Source organism: Mesoplodon densirostris, chromosome X, assembly GCF_025265405.1.
Source record: "Mesoplodon densirostris isolate mMesDen1 chromosome X, mMesDen1 primary haplotype, whole genome shotgun sequence".
Classification (NCBI taxonomy): domain Eukaryota; kingdom Metazoa; phylum Chordata; class Mammalia; order Artiodactyla; family Ziphiidae; genus Mesoplodon; species Mesoplodon densirostris.
Window position 1 is genome coordinate 102683136 of NC_082681.1, and position 23157 is coordinate 102706292.

The window sequence follows — 23157 nt, forward strand, 5'->3', positions numbered from 1 at the left end:
TTTTGGAAACGATTCCCGCCTTTATGTCGTTTGCTTGTTCATTATTTCCGAGGAGTTAAGAAGCCAGCAATTCTGGTCACACGAGCTTTCCAGTTTGCTGCACGTATTGTGAGTAAACCCAGGTACGGTCTGGGAGTCTTGGTGGCTTGGACCCCTGCCTCTGATACCTGGACCCTGTGCTATGACAACAGACACCCCCCTGTGCTCCGCACCTCCCTGGATGCCTTTTTCTTTCTTTCTTTCTTTCTTTTTTTGCGGGACGCGGGCCTCTCACTGCTGTGGCCGCTCCCATTTCGGAGCCCAGGCTCCGGACGTGCAGGCTCAGCGGCCGTGACTCACGGGCCCAGCCGCCCCGCTGCACGTGGGATCTTCCCGGACCGGGGCACGAACCCGCGTCCCCTGCATCGGCAGGCGGACTCTCAACCACTGTGCCACCAGGGAAGCCCCCTGGATGCCTTTTGATGATCAGAGAGAGATTGGATTGTTTAGTCTTGGTTTAGTAATTACTGTACATCTTCTATTTTTATTGTCTTTAGGCTCATCAGCCTTTGAAAGTTGGTTTTATGGACATAGAAGCTTGGTGGGCTACAACAACAACAGCCATTTTGTGATATTCCATGGTTTCTGTGGGTCAGGAATTCAGGAAGGCCTCAGCTGAGCCATGCTGCTCGGGGTCTCTGATGCGGTTGCTGTTGGAAAGGGGCTGGAACTGGAATGGGTGGGGTGGGGTGTTACTGAGCCATTTCTCTCCTTGCCTGTGGCCTCAGGGCCTCTCCACCTGGTCTTTTAGCCTAGGTTGCTTGGGGCTTCCTTACAGCATGGTGGCCTCAGGATAGTGAGACATGGTAGCTCAGGGTCCCAAGCCCGAGTGTTCCACGGACCCAGGCAGAAGCTGCATCATCTTCTGTGACCTAGTCTTGGAAGTCACATAGGGTCACTTCCCCCATAGTTAGGTTTAAGGCAAGGGAACAGAGCCCTCACCTCTCCATGGAAGGAGTGTCCAAGAGGAGCCATCTTTGGAAAATGCAATCTGCCACAGAGGGAGTTTGGCAGGGGCTCCAGGACAATGTGAGAGCCCTACAGGGGTCTCTTGACCCAGGGTGTGTCCCTGATACTTACAAACCTTGGGCACCTAGCTGCCCGAGGGGACTGCTCAGGGAGGTGCTGGATGGAGCCTTGCCTGGAGCAGGTGCCCTGGGAAGTCAGGGCTGCAGGAAGGCATTGAGGGGAGGGGTCCCAAGGCACGGGAGGAGCTGAGTGACAGCCATCCAAATCAGAGACGTGAAAGAGTGGAACCCCGGGCCAAGAGGAGCTGAGTTCAGACCGCCCTATGGAGCGCTCAGACCCCGCTTTGGAGAAGCGGAGGGGCTAAGAGTGGGGACCAGGCCCAGAATGGCGAGTTAGCATTGAGGATGCCTGCTGTCCTCGCGAGGGGCACTGGGGAAAGGGCTCTGAGGAGGAGAGGCAGGCTCTGGCATTCCATGTCTGCCTGAGTTAGCAGGGTGTCACGCCTGGCTGGTCCCCCGCCACCAGCATCCCAGGCAGACAGAAACACATCCCTCTCAGGGTGGAGGTGGGGGGAAGGTCTCCAGCGGGGGAGGTAGAGGTGTGGATTGAGGGGCTGCGTCCCAAATCCCTGCTCGGGAGCACGTGGCCCCCAGCCAGGCCTGTGTGAGAAATTGATTCCACAGCCAACCTGATCGCCTAAGGCCTCGACAAAGCGGAGAGCGGCATCCATAAAGTTCTGCCCCCACGCCAAGCACCTCGGCGGCCTCTGTTTGAAGGTAAGTCCATCCATAAGCCTGCCGTCACTCTGGGCTTAGCGTACATGATTTCTGGCATTTACAGCAGCGCAGCTCCGAACGCTGGAAGAAACTCCAGCAGAATAATTTGCCAGGGGAAGGCGCGCGGAGTGGCAATTGCTCATGGAACATCTGAACAGCGACGGCTCCCGGGCCAACAAGCTCCCTGACAATCCTGGCCCCCCTGGCCTCTCTCCACCGCTCACCTCGCCACTAAGGAGGGGTTTTCTGAGACGGAGATTGTGCGCTCTGTGGGCTTTGACTCCGTGTGTAGGCGCTGACGTTGGGTGTCTTTGAGCCCCTGAGTCAGGGTGAAAGCTGGAGGCGGGGGGCGATGGGTGGGGTGGGCCATGCCGCTTCTCAGCTTGATGCCAGCACAGCAGAGGGATGGATGGGGGTTGGTCCTCGGGGCCTTAAGGATTTTCTAGGATGTTGGGACACTCAACTTTGAGTCAATGTGACTCACGGTGGTGCAGCCTTGTCCCTTGGCTTGAGGGGTTGGGGGCCAGTCGCCAACCCCGGCTCTGGGGCTGCCTGCTCCCACCTGAGCCCCTGAGAGCATCCCCGGCCTCTTTCTATGGCTGCCTGGCTATCTCTCCTCTGTTTCTGTTTCTCAGATTCTCTCTCCTTCTTCTGTTTCTGCATCTCCCACTTTCATCCCCTCTCTGGGTCTCTCTCCTTTCTGTCTTGGTGTGTCTTGGCTTCGATCCGTGTGTGTCCCCAAATCTCTTGGTCTCTGTGTCTCTCTGTCTCTTTCTGTGTCTCATACTCCTTCTGTCTCTCTCCCTCTCCCTGTCTCTCTGTTTCTATTTCTACCTATCTCTTTCTTGCCGTCTCTCTCTTCTTCCCCACCGCCTCAGTTTCTCTGCCTCTCTCCTTTTTTCCTGTCTCTCTCCTGGATCCTGTGGCAGTGCGCAGCCTGAGCGTGCACCCTGAGGCGACTGTGGGGCCAGCAAGTCCAGCACAGCATTTCTTTTCCTCACCCAGCATCTCCCTCAGCCCCGCCCGCCTCCCTGCCAACCCAGTCCTCCCAGCCTAGCAGTGAGTGAGGGCTGTAGTCAGACAGGGCAGCCTCGCCTCCCGGACTCACAGGCTATTTTTACCACATTTAGCTCCGGGTCTGCTGGCTGGGGGCTTTAGCCCTCTGAGCAGGTTAGAGACATGCGCACACATGAGCACATCCCAGAAGCAAGGCCTCCTGGCACTGCCCTGGCCATTTCCCTGCCACGGGGACCCTGTTCTTTCCTCCTGCCTCCTTTAATTATTTGACTTGAGGGCATTGATGTCTACCCACGTGATGCAAATATGACCCCCTGGATCTGGGTTTGGATGGTATGAAACTCTCATACCTTATGTTTATTTACTCATCAAATCCCCAAAACAACCCTATGAAGTAGTTACTGTTATTATTCCCGCTTTACAGATGGGGAAAACTGAGGCATAGAGATACTGTCTCCCCAGGAGACACGATGAGTAAGTGGCAGAGCCGGGATTCGTACGCAGGAAGAGTGACTCCCGAACTCCATTCATAACTATCATGCTGCTCCCAGTCTCCTCCCACATGTGGTCGGAAACACATGGAAGTGATCCCCATCCTCCAGCATCAGAAATGCTGACTTTCATCCCTCCACAAACACTCCATTTTTAGAAATAAACTCTGAATGTCAACTTGTACTGATTCTTGCAGTGGTTTTGATGTTTTTAAAAGCCCACATTTTATAGCCTCTGGTCTTAAATTTACTACTTTTTGGGACAAATGCCAAATGGCACAGCAAAAAAAAAAAGAAGGAAAGAAAGAAAGAGACCCCTAAAGGAGAGAGGCCATGCCTTCTCTGTAAACCCAGCCCCTGAGAGAAACCTTCACCTTGTAGCCAACAACAGTAACAAAAGCTTCTGCCTCAATGGGCAAAGGGTAGGAAGGTGGGTTATAGTCAATTTTCTAGGTAGCAGCAACCAAACAGTTGACAAAAATTTCATTGGGACATTTGTAAGTCTGAGGCTGCCTAACTGGTCACCTGGTGTCCGCTCACACTCCTTTGCAAAGCAGCCAGAGCCATGTAAATACGGTCATAGCACTGACCTGTTTTTAAGCCCCCAATAGCTTCCCATCACTCTTGGGCTAAAAACCGAACTTGGAGTCATTGTGCTGCACAATCTGGCCCCTGTGGACATCTTCAGACTCATCTTCCACCTCTGGCAATCCCCTGTGCCCACCAAACTCCAGCCACGCTGGCCTCACAGAGCCTCAGACTCTCCTTCCTGACCCCAGGACCTTTGAACATGCTGTTCTCTCAGTTCAGAATATGCTCCTCCAACCTCCTTTGAGCCAGTTCAGTGGTTCTCATAGTGAAGTCCTGTGAACAGCAGCATCAGCCTCATCTGGGACCTTGTTAGTAAAGCCAATCCTCAGGCCCGACCCCAGACCTGCTGAATCAGACACTCTGGAGGTGGGGTCCAGCACTCTCAGCTCTAACCAGCCACCTAGGGGATTCTGATGCCCGCTGAAGGTTGAGAATCCCTGGCCCAGTCAACCTGTCCTTGGCTTCCATGTTTCAGCTCTCACACCACTATTTGTGCCTCAGGGACAATACCCTGACAACGTCCACCTGAGCGTAGGTTGGGGTCCTTTCCTGCAAAGGAACTGTTTCAGTTTGCAATTGTACAAGTGTTGTGGGATTAATTGATTACAACCTGTCTCTCTGACTAGACTGTAAGCTCCATGAGGGCAGGGATCATACCCATTTTGCTCAGAACATGGATCCCCAGAACTCTGTATGATGCCTGACACACAAATTACACGATGTTAACTGAATGAGTGAACGGAGGTTGAATCCTAGTCCTGACGTTCCCGACTCCCCGGAATCCTGGCCTCCTGTCTGTTACATGGGGATGCCAGAACTGGCCTCTGACCTCCTGGACACGCTGTGATGGGGAGAACAGTCACCAGCAGCAATAGTACTGCCACTAACGGTGCTCACAATGGGCCAGGTGCTGTCCCAAGCAATTTGCAGGTGTTAAATACAAGGAAAAGTGCATTGACAAGCCTGCACGGATGTGGAGATTTCCTCTCCAACCACTCATATCCATTCTCTGATCTTTGTTCTGTTCTTGTCTCAGGAGGCTGACCTCTTCAGATGGCATCACTGGGCTCCCTGGCCCTCTGGCTCCCTGTTGGGTGTTGCCAATGGGAGGCACCTGCAGGGGTTTGGAGTGAGAGAGGAGAGTGAGGCAGGGTATTTATCCTACCTCCTGAACCTCTTTTCCAGGTCACAGTATTGAGACTGGCTGCATTTCTCTACCTATAGCCACAGCTCCTGTCTGATGGCCTTGCTTCCGTGGTTGCCGAGCTGAACTGGAGCAAAACCACTTGTTCCCTTTTCCCTTTCAAGCCATCTTAGTCAGTTTGGGCTGGTTAAACAATGGATATTTATTTCTCATGGTTCTGGAGGTTGGGAAGTCCAGGATCAAGGTGCTGTCAGATCTGGTGTCTGGTGAGGACCCACTTCCTGGTCTGCAGATGGCTATCTTCTCCTGGTCTTCTCACATGGCAGACAGCAAAGAAAGAGAAAAGCAAGGTCTCTTGTGTCTTTTTTCTGAGGGCACTAACCTCATTCATGAGGGCTCCACCCTCGTGGCTGGTTCCCCTCTCAAAAGCCCCACGTCCTAATACCATCACCTTGGGGGTTAGGTTTTTAACATATGCATTTTGGGGAGACACAAACATGCAGTCCATGGCACAGGCCTAGGAGTGGACACAGCGTCCTGCTGTTGCTAGCCCCCGGCTGTGTCACCATTCACTGTGTTTGTTTTGTTTTGATAGTGTTTTTCTTCCTTTTCTAAATGTATCATCTCTACTTTCTCCTCAACAGCAGTGTCCCAGCCCAGTGGGATTCCACTACCAGGCTAGATAAGGAAACCCAGACCACCAGGCAATTTAAGCCACTCCCGCATCCCGTCCCCTCCCCCACCCCACCCCCAGCAGGGAAGAAGAAGTCATCCTTGGCCGCCACTGCCCAGCCCTGCCATCAGTGAAGCCCACCAAAGCCACTGTCTTGGACACCCACTCAGTTGCTACCTGGTAACTTCCCTTGGAGCACTTGGGGGGCAAAGGAGAGGGAACATGCCTGCAATGTAATTAACACTATAACAACTTGTTTCCCCCTTGGAGAATTACACCATTAGCTGCTTCAATTGTGCATGAAATATAAATTACATTACTCGGAGGCATCCTGTCGGAGCAGACGCAATGCTAAGTGACGAGGCTCTCCACGGTGCATCCCACTCCCCAGCCAGCGGGTCAAAAGGAACACGAGCCCTGAGGCCTAAAGCCAGCAGATCTGCCCTGTGATCTCCCTGGCTGTTCCAGCCTCAGAGGACCCAGGGCGGAGAATCTTGGCCGGAGGAAGCCATGTCCAGAGAGCATCATCCCCAGCCCTTTCTCACTTTCTGAAAGGGTCTGGAGCCCTGGACCAAGCCTCTTCTCATGCCCAGCTCCCAGACACAAGCAGAAAAAAGGGGCTGCTTTCCTTCTCACTCTGTGTGTGTGTGCGCACGTGTGTGTGTGCGCGCGCGCGCGCGCGTGTGTGTGTGTGTGTGTGTGAAGGGTAGAGGAGCTAGTCCGGGGTATTAACCTGTCAGGCTGAATGGGAAGCCAGTGGGCAAATGTACTTGAGAAGGGAGGGAGGTAATCCTTCACCAGTCAGATCCAAAGTTGTCCCCGGCATCCATTCATCCTGCCGTCCATTAATTCGCCTTGCTGAAAGGCTCCCGTTCCCCACCTGGGCCAGGCCCCTGCAGCTCCCTACTTTGTTTCAACGCCAGCTGTCTGGCATAACCTAAGCCAGCTTGAGACCCTCACTCTGCGTATCATTAGGTCCGGGGTGATAAGCTGCTGAGAAATAGGGTGCAGGGTTTCGGTCTGTCATCTTTCTTCGAAGACAGTGAAGAGCTTTCCAAATCCTGGCGTCACGAGAAGGCAGTCTTTGCTTTGTCAGAAGAGACACGGGTTGATTTGTATCTGTTTCCATTTTGAGAGGGGGAAGGGACACTGGGTACACTTAGCCATGACCACAGTTGTGCCTTTTATCTGAAGCCACCAGGCCGCCGATCCAGGGGCGCCATTCCACCTCTTTCCTAGTACCCTGGTGCCTGGTCCCCTGGGAAAAGTGGGGTGGGCTGCCCCTGGGTGCCATCGACAGCTGCCGGGCAGGCTCAGAGCCAGCCCCCTCTCACCAGAGCCCCTGTTAGGGCAGGAAGTTTGGAAACCCAGCCTGAAGCTGCAGGAGAAATTTGGGAAAATATCGTGCAATTACCCTAATGACAGCTGTACAAATCACACAACCACCCGTCATATCCCCTGCCGCCAAGCAGAGCCAAAAACAGGAAGAGCCAAAACCCACATATGGATTCAGGGAGACCTCTGAAAGCTGTCCCTGCAGAGGGCCTGGGTTGGGGGGGGGCAGGAGCCAGAGCTGAAAAGGCTGCAGGGGCTCTGGCGCTGGCCGGGCTGGAGGGGACCACCTCAGGCCCGCCCCCTCTGGCACAAACCTATTCTGAGGACCCCCAGCTCATGGAGGTCCTCCCGGCTGCCTTCTCTGCCAGGCTTCTGGCCTCACGCTCCCTTCGAGACCAGAGCAGTCCAGGAGACTCTGAACAGGGCCTACAGGGGACGGGGTGACAGCTGTCAGCTCCTGGTATTTGTCTGGCTTGGGAAACCTCCTCCATTCGGTAAATCCAGATATTGTCTTGGACTTTGACCAAGACCCAGATCAAGTCTGTCCTCTTCCTTTTCTCATAGAGCCATCCCAGGCTCCCATACCCCGGTCAGAATGCCTAAAAACACACCATTGTGCTCTGCAGTCCGCCTCTTGATTCCCGGCTCCCTTACAACCATCTGCTGTGAGCAGTCACAAAAGTACCAGGTGGGGGACAGGAGGTTTCTGTTTCAGATGTCCCTGCCTCTCTCTTTCTCTGGCTGCACCATAGTTCTAGGCACACCGTAGGTGTTTCATCATAGATCCGCAGGACCTTGCAAAAGGATTGTTTTTCAATCGTCTGATTTCATGGGATAGAATTCAAGGTAGGTATTAATGGCTCCATTTTACAGATTGGGAAACTGAGACTTGAGAGGCAGCACAGAGGTAGCTCACAGATACTTGGTGTTTGTTGAGTACTCGTGCCAGGCTCAGGATTAGGTGCTGGGGATTACAAATATGAGGATTGTCATCAACCCTGGCCCTGGGGGCTTATTGCTCAATGAGAGGGTGGGAGACTCGGTCTCTTTGCTTTGTGACCTGTAGATGAGAAAGTTGCAGAGAAGCGCATCCCTGGGGCGTCCCACGCAAATGACTGAAAAGCAAAGACCAGAGAAAGAAGACTGCTCTGAACTTGTGGCTGGAATGGTTGTCCCTTGCCTGTAGATTAGATGAGAACTGGAGGGCCATTAGAGATCATATGGTTTAGTGAGGAATAGGAAAAGATGGCTGATTTCTCAAGGACAAGGCGGCTTCTAATGTAAGTCATGACAACAATAGCTACTAGTCTTTGAAAAGTCACCCCGTGGCAGGCCTCGTGCCGAATCCTTTCCTCACATTATCTCTGCAGCAGAAAAGGGTGCTGGTTACCACTGTGGCCTGTTGCCAGGCTGCCCTGGGTTCCAATCCCGACTCTATCACCATATCCCAGCTATGTGACCTTGGGTAAGTCATGGAACCTCCTCTGGCTCTGTTTGTAGAAAAGGGATATAACAGTTCTTCGCTCATTGAGGTGTTGTGGAGATTGAATGGATTAACATACACAAAGAGTTTAGAACACTGGTGTTTGAAGTGTGGTCTGTGCACCAGCGGCTTCTGCATCCCCCATTAGAAATGCAGGGCTCAGGCCCTGCTGAATCCGAATCTATTTTTCCAAGACCCCGAGGGCGTTCACATACATGCTAGAAGCACTGGCTGGAAACAGCACCTGGAGTGGGGTAAGGGCTCTGTAGCCGTCGGCTGTGATGAGTGTTATTATTTATCATTACATCTAATCCTGCAGCACACCACAGGGCAGGAATCCGAGGCTCAGACAAGGTAAGTATGCTCCCCCAGCTCCCACACCCAGGAGGCAGGATTCCAGTGTAAAGACAGTCAGCAACCAGCCCTCTGTGCCCAGAAATGAGGGGCTTTCAGTGCTAAAAGCAAGAGGGCCCCAGGAGAACCAGTGTGGGTTCGGTTGGTCACCGTAGGTGCAGATAACATCAAGTTTCAGGGGCCCTGCCTACGGCACACAGCATCACTGCAACATGCATTTTTTTTTTTTTTTTTTTTTTTTTGCTGTGGTTAAATACAAATGTCAGAAAAGTTACCATTTAAAGTGTACAATTCTGGGGACTTCCCTGGTGGTGCAGTGGTTAAGAATCCACCTGCCAATGCAGGGGACATGGGTTCGAGCCCTGGTCCGGGAAGATCCCACATGCCATGGAGCAACTAAGCCCACGTGCCACAACTACTGAGCCTGCGCTCTAGAGCCCGCGAGCCACAACTACTGAAGCCCGCACGCCTAGAGCCCATGCTCCGCAACAAGAGAAACCACCACAATGAGAAGCCCGCGCACCGCAACGAAGAGTAGCCCGCGCTCGCCGCAACTAGAGAAAGCCTGCGCATAGCAACAAAGACCCAACGCGGCCAAAAAAAATAATTAATCAATTAAAAAAACTAAAAAAAATAAAGTGTACAATTCTGTAGCATTAAGTAGATTCATAGTATCCTGCAACCATCACCACTTTCTAGTTCCAGAAGTTTTCCATGCTCCTGAATGGAAGCCCCATACCCATTAGCCTCTCCCATTATCCTCTCTTCCCCAGCCCCTGGCAACTACTGATTTACTTTCTCTCTATAGATTTGTCTATACTGGACATTTCATATAAATAGAATGGACAGTATGTGGTCTTTTGTGTCTGGCTTCTTTCACTTAACATAGTGTTTCTGAGGTTCACCCACATTGCAGCATGTGTCAGAATTTCATTCCTTTTTATGGTTCCATTGTATGCACAGACAGCATTTTGTTTACCCATTCATCCCCTGATGGACATTTTGGCTCTTTCCACCTTTGGCTATTGTGAATAATACTGCTATGAACATTGCTGTACAAGTGCTGTACAAGTATCTGTTCGAGTCCCTGCGTTCAATTCTTCGGGGTCCGTACCTAAGAGCTGAACTGCTCCTAGGGTCATGTGGGAGTTCTACATTTAACTTGTTGAGGAACAGCATGCATGTTTAAGGCCCTCTGTGTGTTGGGCACTGAAAACAGCCTTCAGATGCAGAGAGAAACACCACCTGGACTCTGCCCTTGCAGGCATCCGTCCAGGGGTGAGTCAGCGCGCATGCCTGTTGAGGCCCAGGTGCCCCCCAGTCCCCTCGGTTGCTGGCCCAGGCTGGAGAGCCTCCATTTTGCTTTCCCCTGCTCTGCAGCCGCCTTCGAGGAACTAGAACAGAAATTTCTGTTGCTCAGTTACACTGAAGGAGCCAACGGGGGCTAAGGAAACCCAGTGGAGAGCACGGAAGTGTGTTGTAGTCCTTGAGCGCACGGCCATTGGTGCTGGGGAGTTGAGATGGAGGGAAGAAGGCGGTGGGGGGAGAGGAGGGAGAGTCAATTTCTGGATCCATCCCTGGGGAAGGAGGAGTAGCCTCAAAGTGAAAGGGTGAAAATCCCTCTTTGCTTTCAAGAGGAACTGCTGGGCCACACCTCGCCTAAGGTGGCCAGGTCTGGTGGTGGAATTGAAGTGCTAGGCATGGGAGGGTGGTCGATGCCTGGGTGGTCACCATTCAGGGGCTTCCTGTGTATTCTGGGCTAATGAATAGCCTTTGCTGATTTCCCAGATTCTTTCCCTGGGACCTCCACCTGCCCCGCCCCCCAACAATGGCAGGTGAAGGCTGCCGCGGGAGGTGGGAAGGTGGGCCGGTGGGCCAGGAGACACCCCCCAACCAGGCTGCAGCAGGAAGCAAGCAGGGCTGTCTCCCTCACCCCAGACCCCGGCAGGATGCGAATTGGGCTTTGTGGCTTCCTCCAGGTTAGAAGCCAAGACAGAGCAAGAGAACTGAGAGCAGAGAGAGGAAAAGGAGGAGGAGACGAGGAAGAGAGAGCTCCTGCTGGAGGAAATAATGCCCAGAAGGGCTACAAGTCAGGACGAGGGGTGGCGGGGACGCCAATGCTGCTGCTAGGGTTGGCGGGTAACGAACGCGGGGAGAGGGAAGGGCGCGAGGTCAGCGAAGGCCAGCCTCCAAGCTGTCTCGAATTATGTTTCCACTCCCTGACACAGCTGAACAGGCTGTTTTTTTTTCCTCTCTCCACTGTAAACACTCCAGCCTTCACCTCCACCGCACACTGAACCCCAAAGTGGGGCCCTTATCTGCCCGCCCCTCCCACCAACCTGTCCCTGTTGCCATGGAAACTATCTGGGGTAAGGTGATCTCTCTCTACTTCCAACCTCCCTGCTTTCAGCACCAATCAATCAAACCCCCCAACCCCATCTCTCAGGGGGAGGTCCTAGGGGAGAGCGAGGAAGGAGAGAAATTAAACACAGGAAAAAGAACAACAGTAAAGAAAAATGAACAAAGAGAAGGGGTGATGTAATTCCGGCTGTTGATCAGTTCCTTTTGTCCCTCCAGCAACCACACCCTCCCCGTTCTTAACTCCTAAAGGTGGAAGGGACTCTCCGTGGGGGGTTTCCAGAGCATCCAGCCTGGACCCAGGGCAGTATTTCTGGCCATGGAGACCTTCTGAGGATTTGCCTTCCAAGTGTCCACGCCCCTCCTCTGAAGGAAGGTCACTGGAATGACAAATCAGCCTGGTCATGGGTAATTAGAGACGGGCTGGGGCTTACCTGCCAGAGCGAGCTAGGTTATAACCGGGTTGACCATGCAGGATTTATTTCCTGTGGCAGATTGTATTTTGCACAAATGGCTAAAACAATAGCTTCTGCCTTACATGCTCTCCGGAAACCTTGCCTCGCTCACATGCAAAGGTGGAATCTATGTCCCTTCCCCTTGAACCTGGGCACCAATCAGAGTCCCTATGGCCTCTAACTACTCGAATACTACAACTCGAATCGCCTGGCTGAGCCCAGCCAATCCCCAACTGATTGTCGCGATTTTCTGCCATTGGGTTTGGGATGGCTTGTTTCACAGCAATAGAAAACTAGAATGAAGTCAGACGTTAGGAATTAGAAGTCTGGGCACTATGGCAAGATTTCCCACAATGAGCTCACTTCAACATCTCAACTTATCCGCCACTAAAAACAAAGATGTTTAACTGCTTCTCATATGACCTGGTTGACGGTTGGTTTTGTGCTGGGTACACACAGCCATGATCAGTCACTGCTCTGATTGTAAAAGGCTGTGAGGGATCTAGGTGACAGTTATGATCCAGATGCCGATTTCGTGCACCGAAAGAAACAGCCGTCCCATTTCCACTGGGTGCTTGTCTTAGCAGTTTGTCCAGGGATGTCAGACTTAACCATGCCGGCCGATAACCTGCAGGTTATCTATTCTTTGTTAGTTACAAAACCAATGCACTATCTGTATGTTCTCTCAATACTTCCTTCCGTTTGTGAAGTACGGTCCAATTTTCAGTCCTAACTGTGCACTGGCTCCCCTGTACGTAGCTGTCACCTTGCTTTCTGCTCAAGCTTCTTGAAAGTTGTATGCATCCATGGTCTCAAACTTTAGCCTACATCAGAATCACCTGGAGGGCTTGTTAAAAACCAAATTCCTGGACTCCACCCTCAGAATTTCAGTAGGTCTGATTCAGTGAGGCCCAAGATTGTGTGTTTCTAACAAGCTTCCAGATGTTGCTGATGCCCTGGTATATACTGGTACCTCCACTTCTCCTTCTATTCCCCCTTCAGCCTAGTACAGTGTGATTTTTCCCTCCCCCAGGATTGTGTAATAGTCAAACCGAATGACTTCTGCTCATTCCCTACCCTCCTTTGACATCCAGGCATCATTCAATGCCATTCGCCACTTTTTCCTTCCTGCAAACTCCCTCTTCCCTTGCCTCCTGCTGCATTTCTCTTGCAGTTCTGAACCCACCTTATTGCTCTTCCGTCCTCTCTTTTCCTTTGCTCATCTCTCGAAGGTTGACATGCTCTACTGTTCTCTTCTTGATCTTTTCTCAGCCTCTACCCTTCCTGCCTCGTTCCTACCATCATCTTCCATCTACACACCAATGCCTTCCAAATTTATAGCTCCGGCTGTAGCCTCTTTGCTGATTTCCAGGCCCATATTTCCACCAGCCTACTGGGCCTCTTGAGCTGGGGGATCCTGTATACATTCACCATGTCCAAAACCATCCTTCTATAATCTTTGGTAGACCTGCTTTCCATCCTTTATCCCCTCAAAGCCAAATGATCATCAGATCCTAGCCAGAAATGTTTCTCTAATCCCCATTCTCCCCTCTAGTCTCCTTATCCACCCCCATCCTTGTCTGGATCCCCAGTAGCTCCTGCCTGGACCATTGCCATGGCTTTCTAAGCTTTCCTTGCTGCCAGCCGACTTCCCTGCCCTTCCATTTGTTTACACCATTACCAGTTAGATTCCTTACTCTTAATCAGATCACTTAATTCCCTGATTAAAACAGTGGAATGACTCTCCGTAATTGTAGCGGACACTACCAGCTCTCCGCCCTCTAATCTCTGAACCATTTGCGTGGACGTGAGCTTCCAATGTGCCTTTCCTCCTGACAGCCAAGCGTCTCTTTGCTGAGGGACTGCACTCAGGCTGCCAGAGCCACTTCCCCTCTGCCATGGAGCAAGGACAGCCTAAGTTCCCCAGGGGGGCAGCCCCGAACCAGTGACTAATGGGTGGGCGGCTGTAAGTTCCCCCTGCAGGACTAGGCTAAGGTTGCCTTTGGAAGCACTTGGCTTAGTATGGGCCCTTGGCTTGGCTTTTGACCTTTTCCTACTTTCTCGCGAGCTCTTGCTGATGATAGCATCTCCTAACAAATCATGTTCACAAGAATCCTTGTCTCCAAGTCAGCTTCTGCGGACCTTGACCTAAGGCAAGTACTTGAGGAGAAAAAAACCTCCTAAATCTGGAAATCAAGGCCCTTCAAAAATCTAGTCTTAACAGTGTTTCTGGATTCATCTTTCCCGAGTTCCATGTGATGCTGCAGCCACATCAAGGCCTTGCATTCCCAGAAAAGGCCATGTGCTTCCAGACTCTTGTGGCTCCGCTATTGGGACATGTCAATCCAGCTCATCCTTGAAGGACCAGCAAGCACACATGGGAAACCTTCTGAAATCCCTCTTCCAGTGCCACTGCCCCAGTTCCTTTTGTCTTTGTCTTTTGTATATTTCCCTGGTACAATACTGATTGAGTTAATGCGCGTAAGTCTGTTTCCCACATTCAGATATGAACTTCCTCAGGCGTGACCACGTTTCATGAATTTTGGTATTCTTGGCACTTTGCAGTGTCCTTGGTCCTCAGTAAGTGCTTGTTATGGGCTGAACTGTGTCCCCCAGAAAAAAATATGCTGAAGTCCTAACTACCAGGACCCCACCATGTGATTTTATTTGGAGACAGGTTCTTTGCAGATGTTGGCAAGTTACAGTGAAGTCATTAGGGTGGGCCCTAATCCAATAGGACTGGTGTCCTAATAAAAAAGGGAAATGTGAACACAGGGAGAAGGACATGTGAACACGAAGGCAGCGGCTGAGGTGATGCCTCGACAAGTCAAGGAACACCAAAGATTGCCAGCAAACCATCAGAAGCTAGGGGAAAGGCATAGAACAAATTCTCCCTCACACCCTCAGAAGGAGCCAACCCTACCGACACCTTGATCTTGGGCTTCTGGCCTCCAGAACTGTGAGATAGCACATTTCAGTTGTTGTAAGTCCCTCAATTCATGGTACTTTGTTATGGCGGCCCCAGGAACTGAATACAGTGCTCAGTAAATGTTTTTTGAATGAATGAATTTGACATAACCCTTATTTAGCACTTACCATATACCAGGCACCGTTCTAAGCCCGACACAAATACTGACTCCTTTAATTCTCATAACACCACTGTGAGGCAAGTGTTGTTATTATCCTCATTTTACAGAGAAGAACATTTAAGCACAGAGACGTTAAGTAACTTACCCAGGGTTGCAGAGCAAGTGATAGAATTTGAAAGGCAATCTGACTCCAGAGCCTTAGAGCTTTGCCACTCTGCTCTGCTGAATTAAGATACTTCTTGTAACAGCTGTTGCAAATGAGGTTGTCAAGGCAGAGAGGGAAACTGGGACAGGGAGGGTCAAGGGCTGAGTTTCACTTGGGTGGTAAGTGGCAGAGGTGGAAATTGACCTCTTTTCCCTGATTCCTAATCTAGTCCCCTTTCTACAAAGGAGAAGGGATGGGCCTTGAGAGTGCCTCGTGATAAACAGTCACATTTGAGAGTCATTGCCACTAGTCTGGGTACCAGCCAGTAAAAACGGGGCGGGTAGTTGTCAGGGAGACCTGGCTCCCGGGGAGGGGGGGATGCTCCGTCGCTGGTTATGGGCTAACAGTGGTCGTGTAAATTTTCATTCTCAGTGAGTGTAACTTCCATGACTGATGGTCATAGGTAGAATTGCTTGGGCTTTAGATTTGTGGATCTGATGCCCATAAACCACATTTTCATATAGAATACATGTCTGAGGAGAAGCGGGCATGTTTTAATCTCATGAGTTACGGCGCTGCCTCCCTCTAAAACCTTTGAGGCAGCCTCCGAGCAGTGAAGAGGTTGCTGCGACAAGGGAAAAACCCACCGAATGCCTCCCAGCCTCCCATCCCCTCTCCTTACTCAGAGACCAGCATCTATTTACTCTGTAGGAGGGGAGGATGTTCTAATCGGTTTTTAAGGGCTCTTGCAGCCTCGGAGTGGCAAGGAGAGAAGAGAGGTACACAGGCAATTTGGGCCTCTTCAGTCATGATTCCCAAATAGCTGTTGACAGCTGAGTGGTTCAGCAATGGATTTGGTTGCAAAGGATGACATTGGCGGTGGTGTGTGAGCGTGCATGTGTGTGCACGAGCGCGCGTGGGCGCATCTGTGCTTCTTCACAACCAAGTCGGCTCTGCTTATCAGGTCAGTGCTGGGTACCTTTGGGGCTGAACAAGTGGGAGAAAGAAGGTGTGCTTGCTTGAGAGCTTCCAGAAGGATGGCGCTTGCCGGAGATGGACAATGCGTCGGCCAACAAAGAGCACAAGTCACAGACAAGCCTTGTGCCGGGGGGTTGCTCCATGGAGGCACCTCCACGTGGTTTGAGGCTGGTGCAGGTGCGAAGCCTGGCAGGTGCTGATCTGAAGGGGTAGCTGATGGGTCCAGAACCAGGGGAACCAGAGTGGAGCTGGGATAGACACGCGCCGACAGGCTCGTGAGTACTTGGCTGAGGACTGGGCCAGATGCCAGGAGATAACCGCACAAGAGGGCAGGACCGAAGCCAGGCCTGGACGTGGGCAGGGAGGTGATCAAGCAGCAAGATGGTGAAGAAACAGGGAGCAGGCGATGGGGGCCTTAGGTGCCGCTTTGTCTACAAGGGGAGGCTGGGAAGGCTCTGAGCCAGGCAGGGAGAACCCAAGGAATCCCATCTCCCTGGTAGGATTTTACTTTTTGTTGGGAGACCTTTGGTGGTTGTGTTGTTGCTCATGATGCCTTAATCCTAAGGTGGCCTCATTCTTTACTTGGCTCCCAGGGTGTCCTCGTCCCCTGGCTTTGCTCACCCCTCTGGCCACTCCTTCTCAGCCTCCTTTGCTGCTTCCTTCTTGCTTCCCCTGTCTCTCACCTTCGTGGTGCTCCAGGACTCCCTTGCACCTCTTCTCTTCTCTGTCTACACCCTTAGGTGAGCTCATGCAGTCTCGCAGTGCTGAATCTCTACACCGAGGCCTGCCGGATGGCCGTCTTCAGTGCAGACATCCCCACTGGGACACCCAACAGTGCGTCAAACTCAGCCACGCTCCCCACCAGCTGCTCAGGCCCCAGACCTCAGACTCACCCCTAACCTTTTTTCTCTCATCCAATCTTGCAGTAAGTCCTGTTGTTGGCAGTACCTTACAACATAGATCCAGAATCTGGCCACTGCCCACCCTTCCAGCTGCCGCTGACCCGCTCTGGTCACCATCCCCTGTGCCCTGGATCACAGCAGTAGCCTCCCAGGTGACCGCCCTTAGAACCTGTTCTTAACATGGCAGCCAAATTGCTCCTTTAGAACATGGCAGACCACGTTGCTTCACTGTTCACTACCTTCCAATGGCCCCCATCTCACCCTAGGTAAAGCCAAAGTCATCACAGTGGTCTCCGTGGCCCTACACAATCTCCCCTCCCCCCACCGCCCTAACTTTACTTCCTACCACGCTCCCCAGTGCTCTCCCTGCCCCCCCATGCCAAGATGGCTTCCTTGCCCTGCCCCCAACAGACCAGGCACACCCCTGTCTGAAGGCCTTTGCCCTGGCTCTTCGTTTGTTTGGAAAACTCTCCCTCCTCTCCTTCAGGGCTTGACCCAAAAGTCACCTTCTCAGTGACACCTTCCTACACCACCCTATTGTCCCCCACTCTCCCTAGCCCGCTTCCTGATTTATTTTTCTCCATAGCACTCTATCAACTCGCTCTATATTTTCCTCTCCCACTAGAATGTAGGCTCTGGGGAGGCAAAAACTTGGAAGTGTTTGGTTCACTATGGAACCTTTAATACCTTGAACAGGGCCTGGAACAAATTAAGGTGCTCAATAAAAACTTATCAGACACATAAAATTAGTTTCTCTCCTTGGGTCTTATTCTATGTTATTATTAACCTGTATATTTTTCTCTTCCTTCCTTCCTTCCTTTTCCTCTTCCTCCTCCTCCTTCTCCTTCTCCTTCTTTTTCTCCTCCTTATCCTCTCTCTCTTTCCCATTCTTGGTTAACTAAATAATGCTTACTATACCTTCAATTTCTGTAGTGCCTTAGAGGTTTTCACACCCTCTGTCTTAGTTGATCTGGGCTGCTGCAATACCACAGAAATACCACAGACTGGGTGGCTTATAAACCAGAGAAATTTCTTTCTCACAGTTCTGGAGGCTGGAACTCCAAGACCAAAGTGCAGCAGATTCAGTGTCTGGTGGGTGCCTGCTTCTTCATAGACTGCCATCTTTTCACTGTGTCTTCACATGGCAGAAGGGCAAGGGGTCTCTTTTATAAGGCACTAATCTGATTCATGAGGGTTCCACCCTCATGACCTAATCATCTCCCAAATGTACTTCATAATACCATCACACTGGGGATAAGCTTTCAATATATGAATTTTGCAGGGGACACACATAACCCTCTCACACACGTGATCCATCCGATCTTGACAACAACCCTCTGAGGGCAACTGAGTAAGTTTTCCCATTCTCCTGTGACTGGGGGGTCAGCCTTGGACAAAAGAAAATGAAGCAGGTGCTCCAGATGTCCCAGAGTTTATTCTCTCAGCTCAGGTGTAGGGCTGTTCACCTGCAAATGTTTGCTCCTTTTATTGGCTTTTCTTCCTTCTCTGCTCCCTTGCTGTGCTTCTTGGATCACCTCCCAGTCAAACCAACTGCATCTGAGTCCTTTCTCAGGGCTGGCTTCTGGGGGTACCTGTTACAGGTATACAGAAATGTTTGTGTCCCCCCCAATTCATATGCTGAAACCTAACGCCCAATGTGATGGCATAGGAGGTGGGGCCTTTGGGAGGTGATTGGCTCATGAGAGTGAAGCTCTCATGAATGGGGTTTAGGTTTTATAAAAGAGACCCCAGAGAACTCTCTTGTCTCATCCACTGTGTGAGGACACCGTGAAAAGAAGACCATCTATGAAAGGAAGAGGACCCCCATCAGGCACAGAATCTGCCAGTGCCTTGACCTTGGACTTCCCAGCTTCCAGAACTGTGAGAAATAAATGTCTATTGTCTAGGGACTTCCCTGGTGGTCCAGTGGTTAAGACTCTGCCCTTCCACTACAGGCGGCGCAGATTCGATCACTGGTCAGGGAACTAAGATCCCACGTGCAGCGCCACGCGGCCAAAAAAAAAAAAAGTCTACTGTCTATTGTTTATAAGTCACCCAGTCCATGGCATTCTATTACAGCAGCCCAAATGGACCAACACAACACGTAAACTGACAGAAAAGGGGACCAAGCTTATTGATGATACTGAGAGACCTACTCTGTGGCCCTGGACGAGGGTTGCCAGAGTTTGCAAATAACTCCAGGTTGCCCAGTATTTATTTCAATATTACACTTGGATTTCAGGTAAACCATGGGTATGTTTTTAGTATGTCTTATGCAATATTAGGGGTATATTTATACTAAAAAATATTCGTTGTTTATCTGATAATCAAATTTAACCAGGCATCCTGTATTTTATCTGGCACTCTGAACAGTGGTTAGAAATAAGGGTGAACTAATTAGCACACTGGAAATGATTACAGAGGCCCGGATTACGTGTGACTCTGGGTTGCAGCAGGCAGATCTGCGAACCTTTAACCTTTAACCTATCTAATCTGGGAATGGTTTGCATCCCATCATCCCCTTGGGCACCTTATATGCCAACTGTGAGGACGCTGGGGGAGAAACATGACCCAAAGAGGTTAAGGGGCTGACCACGACCCCGGGGTCTGTCCCCTGAGGTGAAAATCCTCCTGGCCTTCGAGGCAGTGAACCTAAGAAGTTTCCCAGGTGGCAATAATAGGAGTAGCTGCAGCGGCAGTAGCCACAGTTGGCGGAAACCCTCAGTCTGGGGCCTGCATGTCATCACAGAACCAACAGTCAAAAATGGAAAGTTTTAGTCACACTCCTTTCTTTGGTTGCCATCTGTGTAGTAACGGGGAAATTGTGCTGCAGGGGGTGCTCAGCCAACCTGCTACTAATCACTTCCCCAGAGAGCCGAGCTGGGGGCCTGACCAGGGTGGATCACAGTTACTAACTCCTTTAATACACTGACAACTCAATGAGGTAGGTAGAACCCCATTTGGCAGATGAGGAAACTGAGGTGCATGAAGTCACACAGCTTGGAGGTGGCAGATCTAATGTCCAGACCCAGGCAATGTGACAGCTGAGCTGTCACTCTCAGCCACTGTAGCACACGCCTCAGAACTGTTCCGGGAACCATAAAATAGAGTGTATAAAGGGCCCAGCAGAAGGTCAATGCCAGGTGGAGTCACTGTTTTACATTCCTGTTATCGTCATCTTCCAGTGTGCCCTGAAATGACCTGTCCCAGGAGTGCTGCTGATGGCAGGGTGGCCAGGCTGATCCAGCTTCTCTCTGAGGACACCTGGGTGGCCGAAATCGACTCTTCAATCCCCTGATCCTTGCCATGATTGCCGTCACCCCGTGCATCCAACTTGCAGACCAAGAGTTTACTGCACAACCAGCGGTAGCTGCCAGGTGCCCTGGAAGACAAGCCCGCAGCAGAAGGGCCATGTACAACACACGCTCCAGGCAGGAGCAAATCAAACCGCCTTAGCTCAGGAAAAATAACCCCTCTGTATATGGGAGTTGATCAGAGCTGACATGGGGTGCTGGCATGGCTTTTTGTTTTTTAACAGTGCTTGGATCAGATCTGAATCCAGATGCTGGGCTGGGCAGCTAAAATAGGGTCCCCCAATATTGCCTCTTCATTTACAATCAGCCATAGTGAAGTCCTGACTTGGGGGTTCAGAGCTCCCTGCGTGCTGGGCACGCCCTCTGCCCTCTGCCTGGCTCTTGCCTCAAGATCCAGCGTGTTGCTGACCAGGGCAATATGGGGGAAAGGACAGGATGGGCCCCCCTGTAACAGATGCTGTCGACACCCCGCCCTGCTCCCTCCTTGGGTGGGTTCAGGCTGTCTCCCGCCTGCCAGTATCTGCATCTCTCTGCCCAATGGCTTTCTCGAAACTGTGCACCACCCCTCTGCCTGTGTGCCCGGAGGAATTACTCCCACCCCCAAAACACCCCCTCAACCAATGACCAATGGGAGTCAGTGTACGAATAGCCCAGATCCATCGAGTGGCAGTGGCCGGGGGATAACTCAGAGGTGCGTGTTCCACGCCAATTCTACTCAGAGTGTGGTCCCCGGACCGGTGACAAGCTGTGAAAAGTTTATTACTCCTTCCCTTTGAGATAAGTCCACAAAGAGAGAGTCCTTGTTTAGGAACTTGTAGAGCAATTTGACATTGCTGTGACATTTGTATTGTACTTTACAAAACTATCCGTCTACAATGGATTGATAGCAACACCAAAAAACCTGGCCTTGACCCTTGAGAAGCACTGGTCTTGTTCTTTCCTAGTTTCCCCAGTGGGATGAAGCCCAGTTGCCTGCAGTGCCAGCTGGCTTGATAACACACACGTTATTGGCTGCCTTCCCTTCGCTGTCTCCCTTCCCTACCTCCCCTCCCCCACACCACCAGTGTCTCTTGCGTTTCCCAAATAAATGACTCGCTGGCACTCATTTCTTTGTCTCAGGGTTGGCTTCTGGGGCAGCCCAAACTCAGGCACCCTCCCCCATATAAGGCTGCCCACGCAGCCATCTGGTCCTCAGGGCGTGCCCCTGGGAGCTCCTTGACGCTTTCCCCAAAGGGTTAAGTAGCCCATTAAGGATGACAAAGTTATCTGCCCACCTCCACATTTCTTCCTGCTTCCATGGCCTAAGGCCAAGGTCACTGCCCCCACTGCCCTTTGCTTCTCCGGAGTCACGCAGACTGGCCACGGCTGATGGAAGACACGCTTTCAGGTGCTAGGCTGCCCAGAATTGCCGAAATTCTGGCTAATATTGAATGCCCCCCGCTTCACCTCCAGGCTGGCTCTTCTAGGGCCAAGGCAGCTTCGAGGGAAAGGTCTGAGGCAGGAATTTATAGGCCAGAATGGCAAGTCAGGAAAACCTGTTCTTTTTCTGAAGCCACTTTTGCATGCACGTGGAATGCTTTTGTTCAGATACAAAGTGCCCGGTCGCGGTCTTTTACGCCCTGAATCACTTCCATGTGGCTCAGAGACTCCCTGGACTTGAGCCCTCTGATCCCTCTGATCCCTCCTAGACGGTACGCTCTATCAGGGGCTTGCTCCTTAGTTGTTTACGGACTTCTCAATCTGACTGCTCAGGCTGAAAGAGGCCCTGCTGCCCAGAAAAACCCTGCACTTCAAAATCATCTCCCTCTCTCTCTGTCTCTCTCATTTACTCAACTCAGGTCCCCAGGACTCCCATAGCCCGGAATTAAAACCATCTTGAAATCTAATTTTTACTTCTCCGTCTAGCAACTTCTTGCCCTTTGGCTTTTTGGTGTGTCTGCGCAGGCACCTTGGACATCCCTGTCGGCCATCAGCCTCTGGTGCCCTTCCCTGTTCAAGGGGCTCTGGCGTGGAATGCTTCTCTTGAAGCTCTTTTATAAGCTCTGTAGAGTTTGCTCCTGGCCTGGCCCAGGCTGGGGTCAGCAGGTCTGTTGCAGGAACATGCACGCTGGCACAGGTGAGCCTAGCACCATGCCATGGATCGCGGCGGTGCCGAGGAGTGTAGCTGTTTCAGCCTGGCTGCGGAGAATTCACTGTGATAAGTAAGAGCTACTGAGAGGCTGGCTTGGAGGTGGGGGAGAGGCAGACTCTGCAGCTGACTGTCTGGGTTTGAACTCTGTCTCTGCCTCTTGTTACTGGTATGGCTCTGGCTTCACTTTCCTTCGCTGTGTAAGGGTGATAATGATAGTACCTACCTTTTGAAATTGTTCCGAGGATTTGATGAGTTAGTATAGATGAAACGTTATGTCTCATAATGTTAGCTATACTACTAGTACTAGTACTACGACTCCTCCACCACCCTACGTTTTAAGTAGAACTTACAGAGACAAAATAGGACTTAAAGTGAACGGCAGTGATCAGAGACGGCTTCCTGGAGGAGGGGGCTTAAATTAGGCGTGAAAGGACAGGAAGGAAGGTATGAATTGTGGTCAGAGAGCAGACTGACAGAATGTATTTCCCAAAGATGGCAGCCAACAGTATCTCCTAACCCATGGGCTCTTCCACGATGTGACTTTAACACTCCTCTCATTTTTCCTCTCCTTGAATACGGGGTAGGGGGCTTGTGACTGCTTCAATCAATAGAATACAGTGGAAGTGATCCTGAGTGACTTCTGAGGTTGCGTCATAAAAGGCAATGCAGCTTCTACCTTGTCACTGAATCACTTGCACTTGCAGCCCAGAGCTGCCTTATGAGAAGTCTGACTACGCTGAGGCTGCCATGCTGTGAGGAAGCCTGTGTAGCTTGGTGTTTGTTAGGTGTCTGGTCAGCAGTCTTTGAGTCTTCCCAGCCCAATGCCAGACAGGTGAGTGAAGGAGTCTTCAGATGATTCCCAATCCCAGCCTCCAGCTGCACGTCACCCTGAGCCTTTGAGCCTTCCCAGCTG